At 44.0% G+C, this 17,175-nt stretch overlaps 1 protein-coding gene and 1 long non-coding RNA gene across 14 annotated transcripts in view; one reads left to right on the top strand and one right to left on the bottom strand.

The window, feature by feature from the left end:
* Positions 1-17,175, top strand: part of Sgms2 (sphingomyelin synthase 2) — a 74,144-nt gene that overhangs the window by 33,004 nt on the left and 23,965 nt on the right. Inside the window, exon 1 of one of the 6 annotated variants that reach the window (XM_039102453.2) lies at positions 6,729-6,863. The exons of the other annotated variants lie outside the window; for them this stretch is intronic. The gene's annotated coding sequence lies outside the window, so the exon portion shown is untranslated. Of the gene's footprint in view, positions 1-6,728; positions 6,864-17,175 lie in introns of those variants that run through there. 6 annotated transcript variants of the gene reach the window in all.
* LOC108350108 (uncharacterized) overlaps positions 1-17,175 on the bottom strand; it is a 34,747-nt gene that overhangs the window by 16,883 nt on the left and 689 nt on the right. Inside the window, exons 2-4 of one of the 8 annotated variants that reach the window (XR_005501303.2) lie at positions 14,935-15,043; positions 12,293-12,512; positions 82-11,390 (exon numbers count right to left, since the gene is read on the bottom strand). This is a non-coding gene — a long non-coding RNA (uncharacterized LOC108350108). Of the gene's footprint in view, positions 1-81; positions 15,159-17,175 lie in introns of all 8 variants that reach the window. The other 7 variants (XR_010063950.1, XR_010063951.1, XR_010063947.1 and 4 more) reach the window with 7 other exon arrangements.

Below are 17,175 nucleotides of genomic sequence, written 5' to 3'. Positions count from 1 at the left end.
ATTACGGAGAAGGTTAGAAAGCCTGAGGCTCTTGGAGGGAGGTCAGATGTTAAGGAATCCTGTGAGGACAGTGTAACTCACCTGGACCCGGGAGTTCAGCTGGACCAGAGGGTGTTCTGCATCTAAGACCTGTGGGAGCTGTGACACATGAAGGCAGAATGAGGAATGGTAGGTGAAGCTTTCCTCCCACTGAACCTGCAGTCTGGGTCTGTCATGTCTGGGTGGGGCTGGTAAGCCGGTTAAGGTTTCTGAAGGAATCCAAAACTCATCAAGGAGCTTGCTTCTGGGAGCTGCCCCAAGCCAGTCACTGTGAGTTAAGTTAACCAGGAACCTCGCTCAGCTGTAAGACACAGAAGCACACCTTTTCGTTCAGTAGCTGTGAAGACTTTTTTCTTTCCATTTTGTTTTGAGACAGGGTCTCATCTAGCTGGGGCTGGCCTTGAACTCCTCATCTTCCTACCTCTACTTGCCAAGTGCTAGGATTTACAGGCAAATGGATGGAAAAACAAATTATCAAGAATCAGGCAAACTAGCACAGATTTTCTCTCATGTGGATTCTAGATTTTATATGCAATGCATGCATAGATGGATGTTGGTTTGCTGATAAATTATGCTACATATATGTGTTTTCCTGTATATAGTATATACAACATATATAATACGTATATTCTGCAGTATGTGGCTCAGGTGTGTGTGTGTGTGTGTACATGTATGCATGTATGTGACATCTAGGTTAAAACTGGAGATATGCTGTCCATTAAAAAACAATATATTTTTTAAATATAAGATTGAAAAATCATTACCAGAAAGTTCTATTCTTGTCTGGTAAAGTGTTTACTATTAAGCATTCATATTATGGGATGGACTCTGTAAATCAAGGTCTGCAGTGTCAGCAGCTGGGATCTAGCTGAGTGGCAGAGCACAGTCCTACAATGCACAGGCTGTGGGTTTGATCTGCAGTGGTAAGAGGTTACCTGAAGTATTTCCTTTTCCTTTGTGTTACATTTTATTCATTCATGTGCTACTATATGTGATGCTCAGAGGACAAGTTTCAGGACTCCTTCTCTAATTGTCTCCTGGGGACCAGACACAAGTTGTTGAGCCTGGGGCTTCCACCTGTTAAACCGTCTTGCTGGCCTTCGGTTTTAAGTGCTTTAAAAAAAAACTTATTTCCTTCAATGTGTATGCATGCTTTGCCTGCATGTGTGTGCGTGCTCAGTATGTGCTGGTGCCTGCAGAGGTCAGAAGAGAGTGCCAGATCCCCTGGAGCTCAGATTAAGGATAGCTGTAAAAGCTGCCTTGTAGGTGCTGGGAAAAGAACATTGGTTTGTGCTCTAAATCACTGAGCCATTTCCCCAGCCTCAGTTTTAAATACTTGCCCCAAAAAAACTTATTGAATATCAACCATGTTAAACTTACTTAGACTAATTAGAGTTATTTACTAGGACTGGCTCTGTAGCCATATGATGGTCAACTGGTAGCAGGCTGGTTACCTTTCGCTCCTCTGGGGCTGACCTCTGAGCTCACCCGCTAACTTCCGACTGCTGAACTTCCTTCTCGTGAACCACATCTTGTTCTGGAAGTTTTCAGCTTTTAGCTTCCTCCTAAAGATAATTATCTGTAGTAGTCATGATTCATTTTTTTTTCCTCTGATGAGCCTGAACCAAGAAGTCTGTATTAAAATCTTAATTAGAAGCACATGTGGGAGAGCATGCTTCAGAAAGGGGGAGGAGCGTCTGAGGCCAGCCTGGGCGGGGTTCATTCCTGGACGACGGAGTGCTCCACATCAGGCCTCACACAAAACTTTTCTGTTTTCCTTGCTCTATTCGGATGCCTAAGAAGTAAATGATCTTTCCATGATTCATTTACCGGTTGACGTGGCTTGTTCTTCAGGATTACCTGAAGAATATAGAATCATGGTTTGTTTGTTTGTTTGTTCTGTTTTGTTTTTAAAAAAGAAAGCAAATCATGTTTTAAACTTTAATAAGACAGGAATTTATCTTTAACATCATCCCTTCTGTAGGGTAGGGCAGACCAAACGAGAGAGCTAGGAGATTTAATTCTTTCCAAGGGCCAAGTCTGGGTTGGAAACCAGAGGCGAGATTCTAAGTGTGCTACTGTTGGCCTTTTCCTTTGCCTCTGAGTGTAGCAAGGGCACAGCTGGTGAACGTTGGCTACTCACCGTCTTACTCAGCCCATTTGAACCTGTCCTCCATATACACTGACAGAAAGCTAAATAATTCTACCATTAAAAAAAAAAAACAATCTTTGGGGGCTATCAGTGGCTCCTAATTGTTAGTTAGTTTGCTTTGTCGCCTTAGTCTGTTTCTATCTTTCCATGAGACACATCATTTTCACCACCTGCTTACATATCTTTGGTGTGACCATTGGCACCTCTTTCCGCTCTTTTTCTTTTTCCCCCCCAAGATTTAAAACAATGCAGATGATTTGTTTGTAACAGTTGCAGATTAGCCCATGGGTTAAGTGGTCCATATCCAGGACCCAGCAGCAAGGTCAGCCCAACCTCCGAGCCTCTCTTTCTGTCTCCAATAGGGCGAGCACGTCACTCTCTCTAACAGGGCCTTTGACATTTCAGACGGTGGAGTCATCCAAATTTCCACACACACCTGCCTGCACTGTCCCCACGAACTGGTCCTGCCCAACGCTTGGGTCTCCCTAGACATCTTGAAGGGCTGCACTCAACTCGTGTCCATGATGGTGGCCACCTGGTGGATGCCTTTCCTTTCAAAGTAGAATTTAATATATTTGCTAACCTATAAGTGGGGCTTGGGGTCCAGGAGAGCAGTCAAGCAGTGAGACCGTACTAAGTGAGAAAACCAAAACCCAGAACTGCTAAATAACCCACCCAGGCGTGGCCCCCAGGCGTGGCCATGGTCTGTCCATTGTATGTCTTCTGTTAGTTTTTAAGTATCTTTACCCACAAAAGGTATCTCAGATGATACCCTGCTACCTCTTCCAAAACAGAAGCGGCAGACCCAACAAGATCTGGCAGGATGTAGCTGAAGGAACGCCAGTGTGATCTGTCCCTCATTTAGTCACCTCCCTACCACAGCAAACACGGCGTTATTCGAGGTCTGCTTTCTCAGAGCACATCTGCTGTGTCAGAAAGCAACGATTGAAAAGTTAGGGGAGGGAAAGTGACCCAACCTGGGGACTCTTGTCATCAGTGGAATACCACAAGCCTTGTTGAGTCGGGACAAGCGGCCGTGGGAACCTATTTACTGCTGACATCAGGTCTGCCACCACAGCCAAGACAATGTCACCCTTTCCCTTTTCTCTATTGTAGAACTCATCCCAAGTCTGTGCCCTCACTTAGAGGAGCTTTGGTCAGGTTGTATCAGGAGCAGCTCTCTGCAAATCTCGGGGAGGGATACACAGCAGGCCAGCTGGCTCAGTGTGTGAAGTTGTCGCCAAGCTTGACAACTCCAGTTGGATCCGTGGGCCCGTATGGTGGAAGGAGAGAGCCAACTCCCCACAAGTTGTCCTCTGACCTCCACACATGTGCTGAAGTGTGTGCACACCCATACTTACAGACACATGGATACACAAATAAAAACGTACACAGTTCAGGCTTATGAGAAGGATCAAACCAACAGTGCATGTGGAATTGTATTTAAAAAGTCGGAAGTTCCACATAAGTGTTAGGGGTGATTAGGGAGTTTGTGTTGTGTCCATTGTTAATAAGTTACAGATTTGAAGGTTAGAAATAGGGGCTGGGGATTTAGCTCAGCGGTAGAGCGCTTGCCTAGCGAGCGCAAGGCCCTGGGTTCGGTCCCCAGCTCCGAAAAAGAGAAAAAAAAGAAAGAAAGAAAGAAAGTTAGAAATAAGAATATTCCAATGCAGCCATGTAGAGGCAAGATGGGGGCTCAAGGTCACCCTCTGGCCACATCACAAGTTCAAAGCCAGGTTTCTTTCTGAGACGCTGTCTCAGAAAGACACAAGCTTGCACGTACACACATACACGCACACACACACCAGCCTAGTTTTGCTAAGCTAAACACGGTTGAAGCTAGGTGCAGTGACCTAGTCTGTAGCTCCGACTACTTGAGGCTGAGGTAGGAAGATGGCTTGAGGCCAGGAATACGAGCTCGTCTTGGTAACAAAGTAAGATTCCCCAACTTAAAAACAAACAAACAAAGTGGAGAAAATAGAACATATTATTAGTAAATTTCAGAAGCCAGAGAGCTACCTCAGTGGTTTAGAACATCTGCTGTGCAGCCACAGGACCCGAGTTCAGATGTAGCACCAGGTAATAAGCAGGGGCTTGTCTTGTGCCCTGTAACCCAGCTGGGTAGGAGGCAGAGACAGGAGGTTTGCTGGTATGCCGGCTGCTAGCCTAGTGGGAAAAAAATGTGAGTTCAGGGTTTGGGGAGAGAGCCTGCCTCAAAGGAATAAGGCAGAGACATAGAATACTCAGCACCTTCCTCAGGCTTCCATGACATCCCCCGACCCCAAGACGTACACAATTCACACACACACACACACACACACACACACACACACACACACACACAAAGTGTTTTAAAATGTCCATAAAAAATAATCCCAGTTGGTTTTGCGTGTGATAAAATAAAGTACGGGTAGTATTTATAAATGAAAGCTTATTTAGCATAAAAAAAAAAAAACCCAACAAGCCAAAAGACCGTTTCATGGCCTAAATTAGACTTGTTAGCACAGAGAATTCTTTTCACTTCTACCTCATTTATCAATGCCCGCACTATTATAAATACGGGAATCTTCGGGGTGGTCAACATGTCCTCAAAAATCATTCTCACAGTTAACCTTCGAATGCAGGCAGACTATGTTGGGAAGTGAGATCTGCAGAGGCAGCCCTTTTAGCCGCCCTCCCAGAAAGCTCTGGTCGCCTCAGATTCAGTTTTGTTTTGCTTTGGTTTGATTTTTGGAAGGTGATGGCCACACAGTTGTTTCCTACTTCAGTTTTTGTTTTTAGGATATTTTTATGAATTCCCTGCAGTCTGTGTAAGAAAGGCACTCCTCAAACAAGTGAATTCTTGTTTAGATTTGGCTCTCGTCTTCAGGATGCCTCTTTGTATATTTGAAAATGTTCCGAAAATTTCAAAAGAACAATAGAAGTTTGAAATATTTCTGGCCATGCCCCAAGCATTCGGATAAGGTGGACTTGCCTGTGTTGATAAAGAATCTCTAATCTTTGAGCCTGCTTTTCACCCGTACAGCCCCCAGAGGTTTTGTTCATTGTGGTATTTTTGAGAAAGGACTTCCCATGTAGCCCGGGCTGGCCTTGAACTTAGCATCCTCCTGCCTCATCCTCTTGAGTGCTGGGATTATAGGTGTGCTCTGTCACGCCCTGCCAGGACATTTTTTAACATATCTGTGTGACAATTATGCACACAGATGGCAAGAGGAAGTTATGTTAATTTGAACAGAATGCTCAACTAGGGGAGACTGAGTTTCTAACAAGAAGAGAGCTGTAAACCAATGTTCGTTTTCACGTGGGAACCCTAGGGAGAGGGTGGACCCTTCTTGATGCCTAACTCGGCTACTTGTGCCGCATTGGTTCATTTTGGGGTCTGGGGACATTCCTTATGGGGTGTGATGTGGGTGTTTCTCAGAGGTTGTGACCTATATGTTGAGACCTGAGGCAGGACAGGCAGTGTGTAAGTCAGAAGACCCTATAGAAGCCTGTTGAGAGAGGACCCTGCTAATGAGGCAAAAGAGTCAAGGAAATAAGGCAGGGAAAGGAAAGACTAAATCGTAACATCGAAGACTGGAAAGACAGGCGGTGCCAGATCATGGAGAGCCTCGTGCGCAGTTCTAGGAAATGGTGGGTGTCAGAGGAAACAGTGTCCCCAAAAGAAAACTGATGTCCCTGGCCCAGCTGGGGATTATCAAGGAAACAGTGATGTTCATGCTGGTGAGATCAACAGAGATAAAGGTTTCCAACTGGTTTAAGACCTGGCTTTAGAAGGAACTAGGGGGAGAGATTAACTAAAGATCTTTTCCACAATCTTCATGGCTCATAGAGCTCACTACGTGAGCTTCTTTTTCTGTATGTTTACCATTTTGTTTTTCCTGAAGTCAAAATAAGCAACGGGCTTTGGGACCTGTTTGAGGGATTGAGAGAGGAAGGGGAAACAGGAGATGGGCCGGGAGCTCCAGAGCGGGCGGCTTGCCTGAGACACCTTAATGGTGGAGCTTGAGTTTACCCTTGTTCAAGGGCATCCATGCTTTCTGTCTCCAAGAACTGTTCTCTGATATCTGAGCCCTATCAATACTTTCACGGTATCAGGAGCCCACAGTGCCTGGTTCTCAAGGACCATACCAGCTCGTTTCTGAGGGTCCTTTCATTAGATGCTAGGTTCGTACTCACCCCCACCCTGTGGAAGGGGACCCATCTCGGACCTGAGCTCAGTTTGAGGGAGAAGCTGTTGCAGGATATTTGGTCACACGGTGAACCCCACGACTGTGAACTATTTCTAGTTGTGTATGGCTTCAGCCTTTGATCCTTGAGCCTCCTGTTTACCGAAAACAAGGACCTGGAGTGTGGACCAACCCTAGCCACACACCTTTAATCCAAGAGCAAAATAAAGTCAACCCTAGGTCAAGAGGGGAAGTAAGGAACCAACCGACAGAGAATGAACGGAAGCAACAGAAAGGAGGGTCTCTGAGTGGAAGGGTGTTTGAGGCTGTGTGGACGTTGAGAGAGTGGGAAGGTCCGCTGGTTGCTGCCTCTCTGGGCTAGCAGGCTTTCACCACAGCATCTAGTTCCTGAGTCATTAGAACAGCCGGGATTTTCATTCTCAAACAACAAGAAGCTGTGCCTGGATAGTGGAAAGATGAAAACTGCCAGGATTCCAAGTCTGGTGAGCAAGGGAGGGGTGTGAGCTGTGGCATGGCCAGTTTTATTAATCCCAAGCAGCTTAGGTAGGTGGAGGTAAAATGTACTGGGGAGTGAAACAGAGAGGAGATAGGTTCTGGTGAGCAGAAACAGCAGTGTGGTTTATAAGCATTTGTCTTTCTCATTCCCCGCTCTCTGAACTCCTGGATGGACCTCACCTTTCCCAACCCTAGGAACCTATGTCTAAGGCTAGAGAAAGTGATTTGAGGACACCCTAGGTGTCCTCAAACCCGCTGTATGCGAAGAATCATGCCGGATGCTGTCACTAAGAATTAATCGAGCCGCTTTTGTGGGTTTGAGAAGTGACATTAAAACATGCTCTTTATATTTTCATGGCAGAAAGATTCGAACGTAGGTGTCATAGATGATGTCGCCACAGGCTCTTGCCATCGTGGAGATGCCGTGGTATATGAGTATACATGGTCTCAACGCCCTCTCTTCATTTTAGCCATAAACTGACTGGGGTAATGGACTTACAGTTTCTGTAAGGTGCTTGGTACAAATCTGTTTCTAAAACTTTTCGTGTGTTTTAAAGAGGAGTTTTCAGAACATGCATTAAAAAAAGGAAAGCTCGTTTTCTGGGCTCTTGGTTCTACGAGGAGGAGTGAGGCAGAGTTTCATTGAAACATCTTAAAGTGGTTATTTATAGTCAAGCCCTTTTATTTATGTAGCATCATCGATGGAAATTAGGTTTCATGGAAATAAGATTATGTATGGAATTACATATTTTCGCTTCCTGATGTTAACCGAGCGTTGGTTTTATATCGTCTCTCGGCTCCCTCTGCTTTTAGCCATCCTGCATGTCCTGGGACTTGCTGTGCACCCACAACAGTGTTGAGGATTTGGCATCTACAAAGTAGTAACAGCCATTTTTTTTTTGTCTTTATCAGTAGTGAAAATAAGATACACTGCTTACCTACTTTTTCCAATACGAAGTGGTTAACAAGTAAAGTACGTCTCTCGTGTTTATGATTTTCCTGGAAACCGTACAGTTTCCTATGTAAGACAATTGCTTCATCGTACATATCCATCTCGTTCTAAGGTAACCAGTCCCACCGCTGTGATTTTGTTTTTATTGGGGTGCACTGAGTAGCACAGGCTGACCTTGCAGAGGGCCTGCTGTGATGAAAGCCACTTGGGGAGGAAAGGGTTTATTTGGCTGACGCTTCCAGATCATGGTCCATCACTGAAGGAAGTCAGGACAGGAACTCAAGCAGGAGCTGATGGCATGGAGGAGAGGTGCTTTCTGGCCTGCTTCACACGGCTTGCCCGGCCTGCTCGCTCGTAGAACCCAGGTCCACCAGCCCAGGATGGCACCACCCACAATGGGCTGGGCCCTCCGAAAACGCCTTCTAGCTGGATCTCATGGAGGCATTTCCTCAAGGGAGGCTCCTTCCTCTCTGATGACTGTAACTCGTGTCAAGTTGACACCACGCCAGCCAGTGCAGTGTCCCTTGTCGTCGTTAAAATGGTTTAATAGCATTCTGTTCGACCTGAGATTTAAAACCTTAACTAATCTTCATCTCTGTTGTCGGTCTCCGTTCTTTTCCTTCAATGTGCCCTTTTCTTTGGTGGAAATATTAAATTAGACTGGGACGCCTGGGACCCTAATTTGGGGAACACGTTATTAAGTCATTTGAAGAAATTAATGTCCGAAACCCAGGTCGGAAGGTTACTCTTGCTAGCGCTTCTAAGAAGGAATTATCCATTGAGAGGTGATAGCTAAGGTTCTATGAATTTCAACTATTTATATTATATATAATAACCTCACAGACTACTATATATATTATATATTTATACGTATATTTATTTTAGCTAAATATGTATATATTATATACATATATTACACATGTAATATTTATCTAAACATATAAAACACTACTGCACAGGCTAAGAGAAGCTGGTGCCTTTTAGAGACCAGACCACTCTGCACAGTAGAGTTTGCCTAAGCAGCCACGCGAGCACATCTTTAGGTAACCCGCAGGCCTGCATCCTTTAGCAGACACTGCACCTAGCTTAGACCGCGTGAGTAGTCTGCCCTGGCTGCTGCTTCATTCGTGGAAGACATTTCTGCTCAACATAATCAAATGAGAAATGTAAGATACCCCATCCTTCCTAGATCTTCCAGGGTCTCGCTTGTTTCCTAATTCCCCTTCTCCTTATGAAAATCGTGCCTTAGTGTCATGTGACTTTTCCTGGGGAAACAGAAGCAGATATCCACTCACCCCAGATGGGGCATCAATGACAGCCTGAAGAAACCTTTCCCTTCGAATCATAGGGACTTGAAGTCGAGGTTCCTTATGTCAGCGTGGCTGACTCAAAGGCAGCCAGGTCACCACAAAGCCTACCCTAGCACAATGGTTAAGTCACGAAAGCTGCATGTTTGAGCTCCCTGACAACATGCAGGCAACCCCACCATCTCCTTCCCTTCCTTCGAGAGATTATTCTAGCACTTCTTTCAAAAGCGTCGTTATACTCTCCTGGGGAGCCATTTACCATGTGGTGGAGAGAGGGGTCAGTAGGTAGTCCTCTGAAAGGCGAAGGAAGGAAGGAAGGAAGGAAGGGAGGGAGGGAGGGAGGGAGGGAGGGAGGGAGGGAGGGAGGGAGGAAGGAAGGAGAAATTGTATTAAAGTGGAAAATTATGTCTCAGCACCGACTGCTCTTCCAGAGGTCCTGAGTTCAAATCCCAGCAACCACATGGTGGCTCACGACCATCTGTAATGGGATCTGGTGCCCTCTTCTGGTGTGTCTGAAGACAGCTACAGTGTACTCATATAAATAAATCTTTTTTTTAAAAAAGGAAAATTATTAAGTTATTTGAAAGGAGCTGATCCTTTTGTTTCTTTTTTCTGTTGATTTTTTATAATAAAATTATATCTTCAAGTCTAATAATTTCTTGCTGTTGACCAGGGAATGTAGCATTGCCTCCGATGATGATTCTGGCTTACCTGGAATGAGACCTTTTGTCATTCAGAAAGAGCAGTTTGCATTAATGTTTAAGCTTCTGCTTCACTTTCTTTCTTGGACGAGAAAAAAGTCCAATTCTTAGAAAAAAGCCCTAATATATGACTTAAATGTTAAATACAATTTAAAAACACACTTTGCATAAAACTCCCACTTTAACAGATAAATTTTACAGCCTCTTCTTACAGAATATTAAATATTAAAACCTAAAGGAATCAATTTCTGGGTATAGAAGATGTACAAGGAAAACTGGGATTGTATAAGCAGATAATTATCACTGCAGTTCATCCCAAGCAACAGGAATAAAATTAGGGACAAGTAAAGCCTGTTCTCACCAAAAACTGTTTCCTTTAATGGCTGAAGTGAGTCCATATCCAGAGTAAATATTTGCTGCTCAAGTTTAAAAATAATAAATCACGGCACAAGGAGTGTTTTATAGAAAGGAATCCTTTGTAGTGGGAGACAAGGGATTCCTGACGTAGCAACTGTTTCTGCTGAGTAAATGGCACCGTGAAGTCACTCCATTGAGATCTGACTCGAGGAGCATTCTGGGGGATATTTTTGGAGCATTCTGGGGGATATTTTCAAGTTGGATGACTTTTTATAGACCATTTTCTGGCTATGTATTGCTACTGGTGACCGGATTATTCTGTCTACTGTCTCTGATGCTAGTGTGTATTATAAAGAGAACTAACTATTTGGAATTGTGAGTGACAATAGCAGAAGAATCATTTTAACAAAGATACATTAGCATATGTATGAATGTGTGCATGCATTGTGAGTGTGTCTGCATGAGTGTGTGTGCGCGTGTGTCAGTCAGCACTACAGCAGAGATGATGATGATGAAGGAGGAGGAGGAGGATGGGATAATGATGATGAGGATGGTAATGATAAAAGCTCAGTTACACAGAATGACTTTGGATCAATTCTGTTGGGAAGCCCATCTTTCCCAAGTCACTTTACCACTTTGTGGGGTAGGAGAAGACAGACTGCATAATTTTAGTTAAGAGGTTTCCATTAGCTATTCTTCTTGCTTTGGTTTGTTGAACACATTTTGTTAGAAATGTGTGATCCTTCTGAATCACTGTTAAGGAAATGCCCAGCTGCTCAGTCTGGCACTGTAAAGGGACAAAAGTCCGGAAGTCAGAGTATGGACTTGGTTTTCTGTTTTTTGTTTGTTTGTTTGTTTGTTTGTTTTTAAGAAAAATTCAGTCCTGTAGGCTACATCAGCTTTAAACAGGCAAGTGGCATTGCAACTCAATACCGTAAATTTCCTTGTTTTAAGTGTAAGTTTAATGATTTTTTTTTTTTTAGTAAATTAGAAAATTGTTCAGGGATCATCAATGTTTAGTTCAATGTTTAGTTTTAGAACAAGTCTATTGCCTCAGAGAGAAACTCCAAAACTACATTGCAGCCTTTCTCCAGGCCTGCCTGCAGCCTTTCTCCAGGCCTGCCTGTGATCCCAGTTAGTTCCGGTCTCTTCCGATGGATGGGGTTTCCTCTTTCTCTCATGTCAACTAGGTACAAACTGAAATAACCCATCCACCTTAAAATGTGTGCACCAGAAGAAAAAACATCTCATCTCTACAACGAATTTTACCCCATGTTAATGTAGGCAGATAGAATTGATTGAAATTGGCTTTCCAGTTATTTTTTTCCATTAAAAATAGTTTTACAAGGTATTTACAAAATAATGTGTCACAGGCTGGAGAGATGGCTCAGTGGTTAAGAGTGCCAGCTGCTCTTCCAGAGATCCTGAGTTCAATTCCCAGCAACCACATGGCAGCTCACAACCATCTGTAATGAGATCCGATGCCCTCTTCTGGTGTGTCTGAAGACAGCTACAGTGAACTTATAGATAATAAATAAATTAAAAATAAAAAAAATAATGTGTCACAAAGTAATTTCTAAATTGGAATTACGTTCTATCGAAAATATGTAGGACCTTGTGGCTGTCCAGAACTTCAGATCTAATCTGGAAGTGGTGGTACAGGCCTGTGTTTCCAGCACACAGGAGTCTAAGCCAAGAAGACCACTGGTTCACACTTAGCCTAGGCTACCCATGGAGGTCCAGGCGAGTGTGGGATCTATGGAGAGACCCTGTTTCAAAACACAAAATAACTAAGACAACTTTATATCTGGGAGGAGGTTTGACAAGTCATGCTTGTTAACAAAGCATCTAAAACAGGTGATAGTTTTCAATAAGCTACTGGCTGGCTATCTTTAGAATTTTCAGGAACTCATTGATAAAATAGCAAAGCAAACTGTGTTCCGGGATAGTGTCCCAAGTGTCCTAGGCTGGCTTCGAACTTGCTGTGTGGCTGAGGATAGCCCTTGAGGGCCCAGCTCCCGAGTCCACCCCCCCACCTCGAGCATTGGGATTATAGATGTGTGTCACCAACCCAGTCTATGACGTGCTGGGAAACCCACCCCATGGCCTCATGCATTTGAGGCAAGACACACACAATGCAGCCTTAAAATGAAATATCGTGGTTGCCTCTGAAGTGGAATTGCATCCCTCGCAGAGCACCATTGCAGCTCGAGTGCTGTGCTATTCCTCGGGAGTTTCACGGGGACATGCAACTGAAGTTAAGATATCCTGGTCTTTAAGAAAAGCTTTAAGTCAGGATATCTCCTGTCCTCCTGGATCCTGTTGACATAGAATAATGAACCAGTATTATAAATATAACACAGTGATTTATTGATGATCCTGGCTTTAATTAATGTGGTGAATATAGATGGTAGGTAAGCTATTAGCAACCACCTTTTGATCTCCCCAGACGATGGATGGCTTATGTATTAACATTTGCCTACTAAAGTTTTAGTATCTGGTGTGTGTGTGTGTGTGTGTGTGTGTGTGTGTGTGTGTGTGTGTCTGTGTGTCTGTGTGTCTGTGTGTCTGTGTCTGTGTGTGTTTCTGTGATGTGAGTATGTCTCTGTGTCTGTGTGTGTGTCTGCGTGTGTTTCTGTCTGTGATGTGTGTATGTCTCTGTGTCTATGTGTGTGTCTCTGTGTGTGTGTGTCTGTGTCTGTCTCTGAATGTCTTCGTGTGTGTCTCTGTGTGTCTGTGTGTCTGTGTTTGTGTGTCTGTGTGTGTGTATGTGTTGTTTTCTGGTGTTCTGGTGCTGGAGATTGATCCTAGGATCTTCCCAATGCTGAACAAGAGTTCTGTCCCTCAGTTCCATGCCTGGCCTCCGTATTGATATTTGCTATTTAGAGAACTTTCCTATGCGTGTATGTCTCTTTATTGAAAAAAACAAACCAAACCTGATAATTGTCTCTTGGTCTTTGCATTACTGTATTGCTCACCTATTAAAGTGTCGTATCCGGGAGTATATAGTGTGCCATCAAGAACAGAAACCTCCTGAGGTCAGAGTCCTGATGTAAAGTTAAGATTTGCTGTTTCCTTTCTGACCTTGGGTAACTCAATTTGTCTCTTTTGTTTTTTTAATTGCACTTACACCATTTCCTAGGGTGGTTGTGAGTGATTAAGACAGACAGCAACAAAGTCCCTGGCTCACAGGTAACATCTGCTTGAAACCATTGCATTTTCTAGCTAGTTCACAGTATTGCTTCTGTCTGGTGACTAAGGAGTTTTCTCTGTCAGGGTTAACAAAGCTTTGGGGTCTATTAAAAACTCAATAGGTATTTATTTGTTTCAGTTCCCTAAGATCTAATCTTACGCTGTAGCTTTTTCTGTACCATGAAGTTCAGTATGACCATCTGTTCGTTCGTAATTTCGGTTTGTTCAAGTAGGATAATATTTTTTTAACTTGAGGTTTAGCATCTCTCTTTAATAGATTAAATTCTTTTAAACATTAAAGCTCACACAAACTTAGATAAGTGGTTAAGGTGTATTTACACAGTTGATACATCTTATCATAAAGAAATCACATGCATGGCAGGGCAGGTTTACAGGTCTAATAAACAGAGTCTTTCTCAGCCTTGGACTTTATGCCCCATCCGCTCTATAAGTGTGTTTACCTAGCTTCCCATCAGTCCTGCAGGAGGAGGCCCTTGGGAGTCAGTGGCCTTCCAAACTCCCACTTAGCTTGCAACCCTGGCCCAGTATCCCATGCCCCCATTCCCCGGTTTACTGTACCTTCCGCTAGAAGTTAGACAGATGCTATGCTGTCTGTCTAGGTTGAATTCCCATTTAGCTGTATGCTGTATTATTTTAGTAATTACGTATCTCTGTTGTAACCTCACAGTTATTAAACACACTTGCTCTCCCTTTTCCTAAGTGCCTAGGATCAGAAAGGTTTCTAATGGGGGGTGTAAGGGTGGAGAGAGAGATGGTCAGTGCTTTAGGATGCTGGCTGCCTTTAAGGACAGCTGACCCTGAGCTGCTCACAACTGCTCGTAACTCCAGCAGCAGCTGATCTGACGCCCTCTTCTGGCCTCTGCGGGCACCTGCACACATGTAGCGCACGTGAATCAAAGCAAATCTTTTTTTTTTTTTTTTAACGGTTTGGATTTGGGAATTTTTTTTTTTTTACTTTGGAATAGTAGCATATACATGGTGATGTTTCTCAGAGGTAGAATCCCAGCCTAATTCTAAATGTATCTACCCTTCCATGTAGCTTATATATGCAACTGGAGGTAATTTTATACAATATTTTAATTACAGTACACATGAACCAAGTTTAGAACTGTGAGCGTTATGGAATCATGTGAATGCCCAAGAGAATTTAGATTTTTTTTTCAATATAGAGTTTTTCAGATTAGGAGCAGTCAGTGAACCCATCCATCTTACCATACGGTATTTGGCCCGTATGTTGGATGTTTAGTTATTTGCAGACGCCTCTTATAAGTGGCTACTGAAAACGTACGTAAATACTCTGAAAGCTTATTTCACTGCGGGGTGGGGCGTAGTCTTCGCTAAAGCCTCAAAACAGGAATCCGGTGAAAGTCATGCACAGAGTGTGGTCCAGCTACACAGACCTAGTGCCATTTTAAAGTTCCCACTTTAGAACTCTTGTCAGAGTATGGGAGAAATCCTCCTGGGATTGTTAAAAAGGAAGGACTAAATTATATGTGAATATGATAGTAACAAACCCTTAATCACATACCTACCGTCTTGGCCTCCTTCCTTCGCGGGGCGGTAGGTAGATCTGTGTGTTTCCTTTTCTGGTCCTTGCTGTTTTCTTCATATAAGTTCCAAATGTCTTCTTTTAATTCCTAGATTTTGAGGGCAGTTTTGTCCAGTGATGTAGGGGATGGGGACAAATCCAGTAGCTGTGGTCAGGCAGTGGCGTATTTCTATTAGGTTCTCAAAGCTGCTTACATATAGGTTCTGTCATAACAATGCAGGCGTATTTAATTTGTCAATAGATCTTCCGGTTGCGTGTGATGTGCATGAGAAATTTGGCTTCACATGTACGTGTTTTGTGTCTTTCATTAACTTCTTGACTGCTCACTTGTCCTGGTATGCTGGCTATCTTTATGCCAACCTGACACAAGAAGTCACCACAGAGGGGTTGGGGATTTAGCTCAGCGGTAGAGCGCTTGCCTAGCGAGCGCAAGGCCCTGGGTTCGGTCCCCAGCCCCCAAAAAAAGAAAAAAAAAAGTCACCACAGAGGAGGGACCCTTAGTTGAAAAAAAATACCTCAATCACATTGGCTGTAGGCAAGCTTGTAGGGGATTTTCTTTTTTTTTTTTTTTTTTTTTTTTTTTTTTGGTTCTTTTTTTCGGAGCTGGGGATCGAACCCAGGGCCTTGCGCTTCCTAGGTAAGCGCTCTACCACTGAGCTAAATCCCCAGCCCCATAGGGGATTTTCTTAATAGTGATTGATGGGGGAGGGCCCAGCCCATGTGGGGAGTGTCATTCCCTGTCTGGTGGTCCTGAGTTTTATAAAAAAGCAGCCTGAAGGAGCTGAAGGGGTTTGCAACCCCATAAGAACAACAATATCAACCAACCAGAGCTTCCAGGGACTAAACCATCATCCAAAGAGTACACATGGAGCAACCCATGGCTCCAGCTGCATATGTAGCAGAGGAGGGCCTTGTTGGGCATCACTGGGAGAAGTCCTTGGTCCTGCCAAGGCTGGATTCCCCAGTGTAGGGGAATGTCGGGGCAGGGAGGCAGGAAGGGGTGGGTGGGTGGGAGAACACTCTCATAGAAGCAGGGGGAGTGGGGAGGGGATGGGGATTTATGGACAGGAAACCATTAAGGGGAACGACATTCGAAATGTAAAAAAAAAATGCAATAAAAATAAAATAAAACAAGAATGAGTAAGACAATTAAAAAAAAAAAAAGACTGAGCTAACCATGAGGAGCAAGCCAATAAGCAGCACCCCTCCATGGTCTCTACATCAGTTCCTGCCTCCAGGTTCCTGCCCTGTTTGAGTTCCTGTCCTGACTGTCTACATAGTCACTTCTATAATATAGACATGTAAGCCAAATAAACTCTGGGTTAACTGAGTGGAAGACCGTTCACTCGTCAAGAGGACACACATGAAAAGTAGGAACCCAGTATCTGATGTGTGACTTAACCAAGGATTCTAAACTTAACAGTGCAAGGGCAAGGAGCAGTGTGATGCTTCCCATAAGACACCAAGACGTCCCACAAAACACAGCTAAGTGCTGTGATGCTGATGACACTGAGGAAGCAAATGGTATGATTCCAGTGCCAAGCACTGGACACTTTTACCTGCGAAACAGACGCTGAAAGTGACCAAGTGTCCCATTTGCTTCACTCAATTACTTTTTAATAAAACATTTGTGTGTATGTGGTGAAACGTGTGTGTGTGTGTGTGTGTGTGTCTGTGCCATGTGTACACAGGTATCCACAGAGGCAAGAGGGCTTGGATCTCCTGGAACTGGAGTTATAGGTGGATGTGAGCCACCCAATATGGGTGCTGGGAAACAAGCTCAGAGGTCCTCTGCTAGAGCAGCAGATGCTCTTGACTACAGAGCCATCTCTCCAAGCTGATAGTCACTTAAAAGTGTGCTTCTTGGGGGGTGGGGCTGGACTGACGGCTCAGTAGGTGAGACCACTGACTGCTCTTCCAGAGTACCTAGGTTCAATCCCCATTTCTACCCAGTGACTCATACTGTTCATAACTCCAGTTCCAAGGCATCCAAGGCTCTCTCTTTTAACCTTTTTGGCCACCGGGATCGTGCATGACGGACAGAAAAACATGCAGGCAAAACACACACATATATAAGATACATATACATGGGCTGGAGAGATGGCTCAGTGGTTAAGAGCACTGACTGCTCTTCCAGGGGTCCTGAGTTCAATTCCCAGCAACCACATGGTGGCTCACAACCATCTGTAATGAGATCCGATGCCCTCTTCTGGTGTGTCT

This window comes from Rattus norvegicus, chromosome 2 (genome assembly GCF_036323735.1).
Source record: "Rattus norvegicus strain BN/NHsdMcwi chromosome 2, GRCr8, whole genome shotgun sequence".
Taxonomy (NCBI): domain Eukaryota; kingdom Metazoa; phylum Chordata; class Mammalia; order Rodentia; family Muridae; genus Rattus; species Rattus norvegicus.
Note: the sequence above shows the minus strand (reverse complement) of the source record. Positions and strands in the feature narration are given on the sequence as shown.